The sequence below is a fragment of the Aphelocoma coerulescens genome, chromosome 2 (genome assembly GCF_041296385.1).
Source record: "Aphelocoma coerulescens isolate FSJ_1873_10779 chromosome 2, UR_Acoe_1.0, whole genome shotgun sequence".
Lineage (NCBI taxonomy): Eukaryota > Metazoa > Chordata > Aves > Passeriformes > Corvidae > Aphelocoma > Aphelocoma coerulescens.
Window position 1 is genome coordinate 165,021,773 of NC_091015.1, and position 8,925 is coordinate 165,030,697.

The following is an 8,925-nucleotide window of genomic DNA, read 5'->3' on the forward strand; positions in this document are numbered from 1 at the left end:
CACGATGTTGATGTATAGGCTGATCCCAGGTCTGTAATTCTTTTCTCCATCCTATCTGTGCTTTTCTCTCTGGCTCCAGATGCTGGCATTTTGTTTATGAGGGTCTTGAGGGGGTTTATTCTGCTCCTGGGAAGTCTCATCTGTAATTTACTGCAGCCAGATTTGTGAATCTGCTTAAGCAAAGTTATTCACACCCAGAACTTCTATTAAGCCGATGAAAAAGGATTTTAATTAGGTATAATGGGGTTCTGAAAGGTCTAATTTGAGACTAGTAGTTTATTTCTTTGTAAGACCACCTCATCATGACAAAAAAATCAAATCTTCCTTTATCAACCAAGGGAATTTTTACTGTAATCAAAGTATCTTTTAAAATTCTTTCTTCCCACAAAATCCTTTTTTTCTTTTGTGGGGAGGGAAAGAACAAAACACCAAAACCAAACAACCTGACAACATGAAAATGTTTTTGTTTAATAGGTTTTGAGGGGTTTTATTGTAATATTTATTAAAAAAAAAAAATCTCAAAGCATTTTGGCCCAAGCCCAAAACATTTCAGCACAAGAAAAAGTTTCAATTGCTGCAATGAACTGTTGATGGCTGTAACTTACAGCCAATACAATGTGTTTTTCAGATCATCATGATCTTTTTGCATGATTTCAAACTTGGGTCATGAAGTTTGAAGTGCAGTGATTTAGTTTTCAGGTGAGTATCCCCTTGCTGCAATACTAGAGTTCCAATAACCTGATGAAAACAAGCAAAGGTTCATATAAATGAGTTTTTTCCATGCATCATGAAATATGGAAACTTTTGGAGGGTCATACATTTCCTTTTGGCTGTCACTACTTCAGAACATTTAAAAGTCTATTTTTTTTAGTGATCTATTCCTTAGGAAGAGTGTATAAATCAGATATCCTCTGCTCTTTTGATTGAGATAGAATGTGAGTTGTGTGGTCAGCACTTGTCTCAAATATATAGTAGAAGTATCTCAATAATATAGTAGAAGTATCTAATTTATAAACTTTTATATAATATATAGTAGATTATATAGCCATTTTTTATCTGTCATCCCTTTCTCTGTGTCTCATCCATAATTTGATATCACAGAACATAGAATTTTTTGGGTTGAAAGGGACCTTCTGCAATAGTGCAACAACTCTGCCATGGTCAGGGACACCTTCCACTATGGCAGGGTGCTCCAAGCCCTGTCCAACTTGGCCTGGAACACTTCCAAGGATGGGGCAACCACATCTGGGCAACCTCTGCCAGTGTCTTACCACCCTTATCTTTACAAATTTTCTTCCTCATAGTCAGTCTCCATCTACTCTCTTTCAGTTTAAAACTTGTCCTTTATTCTACAGCCTTTGGTAAAACTCTCTCTCCATTTTTCTTATGTCCTCCACTTCCCCTTATAGATAGAAAGGCTTTCAAAGGTCTCCCTGGAATCTTCTCTTCTCCAGACTGAACAACCTCAGTTCTCAATGACACAGACTTGGCCTTGTTGAACTTCATGAGGTTCTTGTGGACTCACTCCTCCAGCTTGTCAAGATCCTTCTGGATGGAATTTTTTTCTTTGAGGGTATCTACTCATCTGAAACCTGTCAGTGTCAAAAATCCCACTGTCCATTTCACTGATGAAGATATTGAATAGTACTGGTCCCAGTATGGACCCTGCAGGAACACTACCTTTAGTGGGTTTCATTTGAACATTGAGCCATTGACTATAACTTTCTGGATGTGTTCACCCAAACAATTCCTTGCCCATCTAACTATTCATCCATCAAAAAAACCCCCACGTCTCTTCAGTTTAGAGGTAAGAATGTTGTAGAGGACCAAATCAAAGGCCTCACAGATGACATCAGTAGTGTTTCCTTTGTCCACTGATGGAATTCTTCTGTTTGGGAGCAGCTCTGCTGAGGAATTACACAGGCTGTGAAAATGGACTGAGGATAAACCAGGCCATAAAACTCTTAAATGTGTGACACAGCAGTGGATTCCATCCATTTTAAACTATTAGAAACTGGCATTAACATGGTGGTCAGAAGAATACAGGGCAATACACACTTGTCCTATACCAATCGTGGTTGCTGTGAAATGGAAAAAGAGCTCTGGTGTGCTCGGACCAATTGGAGAGATGTGAAGCATTAGGAAACACTCAAAAGGCTACAAATCACTGCTGAGATTCTTATGAGATGTGGGAAGCTGAGCGCCCCAGAAGATTGAGTCATAACAGGCATTTAGGTCCTAAATGCTGATTGATACATTGTTTTGCCTGAATGCATCAATGCCAGTAAGAAGGGCAAATCTGAAAATTATGTCATCATTCACTGGGAAGTAGTTACAGCGTGACATGTCAATCCTCTTGATTGGACCTGCCATCCAGCAAGTTGTGCATCTGGGTTTTTAATTTCTTAAAATGGCTGTTTTATTTTTTCCTTTGGAAAGGATTTTCTAAACAGCTCATTTGAAGGATGGTATCAAGTGTCTTTTGCTTCATTAGTTTCTTTCAGCGTATACTATGTCTTAGAGCTAGACAGGGAATTATAAGGCCATTATAAGGATCATAACTATTGCTGTCAATAAAACACAAGGATGAATTCAGAAAATAACTCCCTCTGGGTTTAATTGGCAAATAAAATTGATATTTTTCATGACCTTTATCTGGCTTTTTCTACAGTGGGGATTAGGTTGGGATTACTCTAGACCCAGGTTTTTAAGAAGAGAGTATCTTTTTCCATGCAGAGTTTTGTCCTGGCAAGAAAAGGGAAAAGGAAGGTGTTTTTCTAAGCTTTCTTGCCATGTGGCCTCTTGATCAGAACTAAAACTAGGAAACATTTCAGATATCTAGAAAATAACAATCTATATATCAACCTGTGGTGATTCTGGCAAATTCTGGATTTGTTGACTTTTCCACACAAATCACTTACTGGGAAAGCCCTAGATGCCTCTGCTTCTAAATTTATGGTCCAAGAAATGGAAAGAAAAATGGGATCTTGCATGGGACACCTTTGGTCCGTTCTGCTGTGGCACATTGTAGTATCTTGGGTGTTTGGCCCTGGGATTACTCAAGAGGGGAAAATAGCATCCTATGTCATGTAAGAATGGAGTCAATTCACTTCACTGCTTTACTTAACCTGGTACCTGCAGTTGTAGATACATATTGTTCCTCCTAGTCCTATATTCCCAGAATTTTAGTGGAGTAATCTGTTGTCCTGACCTTTTCAGAAGGGAAACATTTGATTTTTTTTTTCTTTTAGAAATATCTTATTACTTTAGCATCTCTAGTTATCAAGTAATGTACTACAGTAGAAAATGAAGTTTGAGTCTTGTCAAGAAGTAACGAGCCTAATCCAGGTGGCATTGATTTTAACATTTACTCTCTTAAGATTTGCCTCAGGTTTGTCTTCCTGTCCTTTGATCAGCTTGGTGACCTGCCCTTGCAACCTCCCTGATGTACAAAATGCAGAGTTAAAATCCAGATTAACAGGTGATGAGGGGCAGTAAGATCACTGTGTGTTTCCAGAAAGGCACTGAGCTCTCCATCCCTGCTGTCACTGTGGTGGGACATGGCTCAACTCAAAGCCAGAGTGACTGATCTGCAGCATGACAACAATGAGCTGTCAGCAAGAAGACTGTGAGGATGAAAACATGAGGGAAGCCATAAAAGGTCAAAAAGCTTCAAAAAAGTATTGATTTTATGTAGAATTTTCATAACTCGGTTTCAGGGTGTGAAGGTCAGCAATGTTGGGGGAATCATTGGATGGGGGATACTTCATCCTGTGATCAGTCAGCTGGATGGTGAGGCTGGATGGCAGCCAGTAACTGAGCCCTTGAATTCCAGTTCTTTTATTTTCTTCTTTTTACTTTTGAGAGTCACACATACAAAATTAGATTTTTATCATGAACTGAAAAATTGATGATAGGGAGAAAAACTGGTGGTGTAAAACCTCTCTTCTCCTCTAAAAATAAATTATTTTAAGGGATTTATATAAGTGTGAAAAAACCCCAGAACAAGCCTCCATGTTCTTTCTGTAAAAATGAACTGTGAAATATCAAGGATCGATTCTGCAGTGGTTGTCTTTCCATTCCTTCGCCATAGCACACCTTCCAAAAAATTACTATACACTGGTACAATAGAGTTCATGTACCTGCTCAACTCAGATTTGGGTCTAAACATTTCAGGAAGGGTTACTATGTGTTGGGAATTTGTTTTCCTCATGCTATAAACTGTGGTCCTTCTCTTAGGGACAAAGCAAGGTTTTGTCAGTCTTCTGAAGGACTTTTCAGGCACATGATTTGGAAAAAATGTGTGAATCAAAAAATACGTGAAACATGTTACTTCACTGAGTGGCTGAAAATGGAGACAGCTCCCTCCTTCCCAGCACTTGGCCTCTGATTCTAGGCAAAGATTCCATACTAAGACCAATGTAAAAGGTTTAAAAGCACAAATTCTAAGAGCTCAACAGTTCTGCCTCTAAAACATCTTCCCAGGAATTCAACAGTCCCTCAGATGGGAAAAATTCCCTTAAAAAAAAAAATCTCACAGTGCTCCCTTCTTTATGATTGTGGGTACTGCCTCCTGATTTAAGCATGTTTGGCAGAGGTATTGCTGATAAATAATCTTTTTTAACTGCGCAAGGCTTCAGTGAGGCTGCTGAACAATGCCAAAGGCAGAATTCATTGGGAGACATTAAATAGTAAAGTTTAATACATTGAAAACAAGTTTTAAATTGATTAAGGCTTATAAACAACACTAGCTTGGCTTTTCAATTTTGTTTTCTGAGTTTGTTTTTACTTGTTCTTTATGAAAATTATTCTATTTTCTCACATGTATTTTTTTTTTCAGTACTTTTTATAGGTTGGCTTGATTGCTGTCAATTCATTTCTTTAATGTAAGCAATTAAACGGTTGATCGTTTTGCTGGCTTTCAATTATCTTACTGCCTGACAATTGCTCCAGCTGTAAGTAATTTTCCTTCTTTATGTTCATAATCCCCACCACATCAGCTGTGTCTTGCAGACAATGGGAATGTCAGGTGTTAGGTGAGGTGAAGGAGAGGTGGTGGCTGGTGATTTGGCCTCTTGCTTTGTGTTCCTGGTCCTTTTTGCTGGTGTGAGCTGAGACATGATCCCTTGGATTAAAGATGGAGTGGCTGAGATGGTGAACAGGCTTCCCAGTTGGAGGAGGTGACAGCTTGCTGGCAGTCAGTTGGAGCAGACCCTGATGCCTTGTTAAATGTTTATAGGGAATTTGCTTGTCCAATATAAAGGATTATTTGGCTTATGATAGTATGGGTTTAGGGCTCACTGAAGAGTTTCTTGAGAAAATGGACCTACCTAAGAGCTTTGAGGGAACAGGAAAAAGTGGAAAAAACACAGAGTCCAGGGCCTCAAGCATTGTATAGGGACTAGATTGATATTCCCTCTTCACATTGGCATAGAATGGTTTGGGTTGGAAGAAACCATTAAAGACCATCTCGGCCAACTCTCCTGCCATGGGCAGGGACATCTTCAACTAGACCAGGTTGCTCAGAGCTCCATCCAATCCTGAATGTTTTCAGGAATGGGGAGTCCAAAACCTCTTTGGGCAACCTCTTCCTTCTTTCCTATTAATAAGAGATTTCCATTACAGCACTGGATCTTTCAATTTACACTATTCATCCAGAGGTCAGAGATTGAGCCTTTGTTATTGAAAACTGCAGGAACACAAAATCTTTCTGTTCTTCAGAAAAGTTTGTAAGCTTTTTTCTTTTTTCCTTTTTTTGCTTCATTTCTCTCTTTAGTGTATTGCATGTTGCTGGAATTTTTCAGACTACCCTGATATTACCAGGCATTTGCTGTAGCTCTCAAAGCAGGAAAAATGCCCTTGTAATGAGGAGGTTTGAACTAAATATCCAGTGAAAACTGTGGAAACTGGACTTGTGCAAGCTTAATATTTTGAAATCAAGTTTTCAAACAAGTTGTTCACCCTTTGGTAGTTGGAGCCACCACGATCCCTTATGAATGGAATCATAAGGGCCCCATTACTCTGGTCATCCCTATTCCTGGCTTGATTATTTATTTCAGCTCTGTAGGGATAACAGATTATAGAAAGCACAGTAAAAATATTATCTGGATCTCATCTGATTAATCTGAACTGTTGTGTCAATCCAGTGCCAAACCTGCTGATTCCAGAACACAGAGGCATCTGTCCCATCAGGAAAAATACTGTAACAAGGCTAATTAACTGCAGGACTAATTAGCCAAGGATGAGAATTAGCACAGTTATCCAGCTTTCTGGGTCTCACCTGACTATTTTTACAGCATGGAGCTCTGCCCAGAGTCATATCAGCATGTTCAGAGCTAACTCGAGGTTCTCTAACCTGGCACTGCATCCCCTGATGGAGACTCACTTTCCTCCCTGATCTGCCTCCCGCCATTCCTCACCCAACTGCCACTGCCTGCTGCAATTACTTGAACACCTCCAGCAGTATTTTTCAGGATAAAGCTTAAAACATGGCTGCTCATGGCAGGAAGCTGTCAATGCTGGAAACATTCATGTGTTTGGAAAGTTCATGTACAGGAAACAACCTCTGTTGAATCTGCTTATACTTAAATTCAAAGGACATTTTTCTGGGCAGGGTTTCATTATGGGCAAACCTTCCTGTTCCTCCTGTTTTGACAATGTTTGTGGAATTGTAAATACTTAAATATTGAGCATCAGTATCATGATAACTGAAGTCAGCAGCACTACACTGTGTCCTGCAGGTGAAGAGGTTGATAAACTGCAGCTCACACTTCTCTGAGCTTAGAGCAACTGAGAATTAGTTTCACATTAGTATCAGAACAGCTTTGCTTTTTCTACCTTTGCAAGGCACTGATTACTCTTTCAGTGCTTGCTGAAGACACCTGCACAGCAAATAACTCTGCCTTTAAGGGCTGAGGGGAGTTATAGATAAACTTGTGCTTGAGAGCAATGTGCTGTCAAGGAATCCTACTGTCAGTTCCCCACGCAGAAGCCCTTTTTCATGAAACTCAGAAAAACAGTTTAAAAGTGTTTGTGAAATCTCACTAAAGGGCTTTCACAGCTGGAGTGAACACCCACACCTCTCATCCCAATATAAGAAAACCTATAAAACAATGGGAGCAAAAAGTAAGCAATTCAAATTGGACCAAGGGGGTTACCAGAGGCAATTTGTGAGAGTGTTTCACAGTCAGAAGTGTGTCATTAACACACCTCTCACTATAGCATGGGCCATGGGAAAGATTTGCTAGCAGCGGGGGGGCATAGCCATATAAAATGAAGAAAACCTCTTTTTTTCTGAAGTTTTCAGAAAAATATGGATGCAATTAATGTAACATAAGACATGAGTTTTACTACGTCAGGCAAATCAGTGAGCAGTGCAGTGGAGACAGACTTGTAATCTCCAGTACACTAAGACACGTCAAGTGAACACTCTGTATGAGATCTATATAGTGAAGGAAGAAATAAAAGGAGGTAACAGAGCAAAAGCAGAAAGCAGCTGTTTCCAAAGAGGTATCTGTCTGATAGATAGAGCTATCTGTCTGTAAGCCGAAGGAGGATCTGACTCCCATCTGTTAATGTATTCAGTGAAATATTCTATGGTAGTGGACTATTTCATTCATACAGCACATATCTCTAAGAGGTAGCAGAGGAAGTTTGGCCTCCTACTTGCATTTTGGCAATAGTCAGGTAACTTGCTGTTCCATGAAGTGAATGGGGAAAGCTGGGTTGCTTTTCTGCTCAGGGTTTTTGCATAATAAATTTTGTCAGTGCCATTGAGGATGCTACATTTACTAAAGACTACCACAAAATAAATATCTGCCTATATGACAATTATAGAATCATAGAGTATTTTAGGTTGGAAAACATCTTTGCGGTAAACCCAACACTGCCAAGTCCACCACTAACTCATGTCCCTAAGTGCCACATCAACGTGCCTTTTAAATATCTCCAGGGATGGTGGCTGCTTCCCTTGGCAGACTGTCCTTGACCCCTTCACTAAACCAGCAGAAGCTTGGTACTGGCTCTGCGGAGCTCCTCTAGTTTCTATCTGTCCTCTGAAAACCCACAAAGAAGCTGAGTGACAAAGTGAGATGCCCAGGAGCTTGGAACACCAATCATGCTATTAACACATGAACACTGGGTGGCTTTCTCAAGACTCATTCTAAAGGAAGAAAGTTGTGGGTACAAGGAGCATTGTACCTTTCCCACCACACATAATTTGACTGTGTCTCGGCTGCATTCCACAAAGAGGACAAAGTGAGTTTTTTTGAACTCTCCCAGCAAAGCATCCTGACTGCAAGCTGTGATCTCCCCTTGAGCTGGAGTGACTCTGAAGTCAGAGTGACATTTTTACCAGTGGCAGATCTTTGGTAATTGACTGATACAGTGGATAACCTTGCAGTTTGGCAACTTTGACTTGTGCCTTGGCAATTTAGAATCAATGTTCAAATGACTGTGCCGATCAGTAACAGAGTGACTCTTGTCCTCCAACTTTGTTAAGTCACACTTTTGCAACCTTGTATTAAAAGCACTTTTGCTAATAGCTTTGACTGTGGTTCTTTATATGATCTAAACCACCCATTTACAACAGATTGGTGTAGTTGGCAGGATGGTGAGTAGTATCCTTGATTGCTTATGGCAGCATGGAATAAGTCTGAGTCCCAAACTCTCAGAAGAATGGGCCCACCACCACTGGCATGACTAGAGTGCAACAGAAAAATTCAGTAAGCAAGAGGAAATATTGAAAATGGTAAAAACGAATTATTTGGAGGATGTTAGGCAGTGGCCTAGCACCTGTGAGGAGAGGAAAAAGCATAATGTAGAGAGACAAGATCTGAGAGAGGGAATAGAAGGCAGGGAGGCAGCTGAGTTACTACTGTATATACAAATGGAACAGTTACAGAAGTCATTCCAGGAAGAAATGGA

At 40.0% G+C, this 8,925-nt stretch overlaps 1 long non-coding RNA gene across 1 annotated transcript; it reads left to right on the forward strand.

Moving 5' to 3' along the window:
* The first annotated feature begins 3,496 nt into the window (after positions 1-3,496).
* LOC138106034 (uncharacterized) lies at positions 3,497-8,521 on the forward strand. The gene is made up of 3 exons (XR_011148891.1): positions 3,497-3,661; positions 4,841-4,955; positions 5,777-8,521. It is a non-coding gene; the product is annotated as an uncharacterized lncRNA (long non-coding RNA).
* The last annotated feature ends 404 nt before the right edge of the window (positions 8,522-8,925 follow it).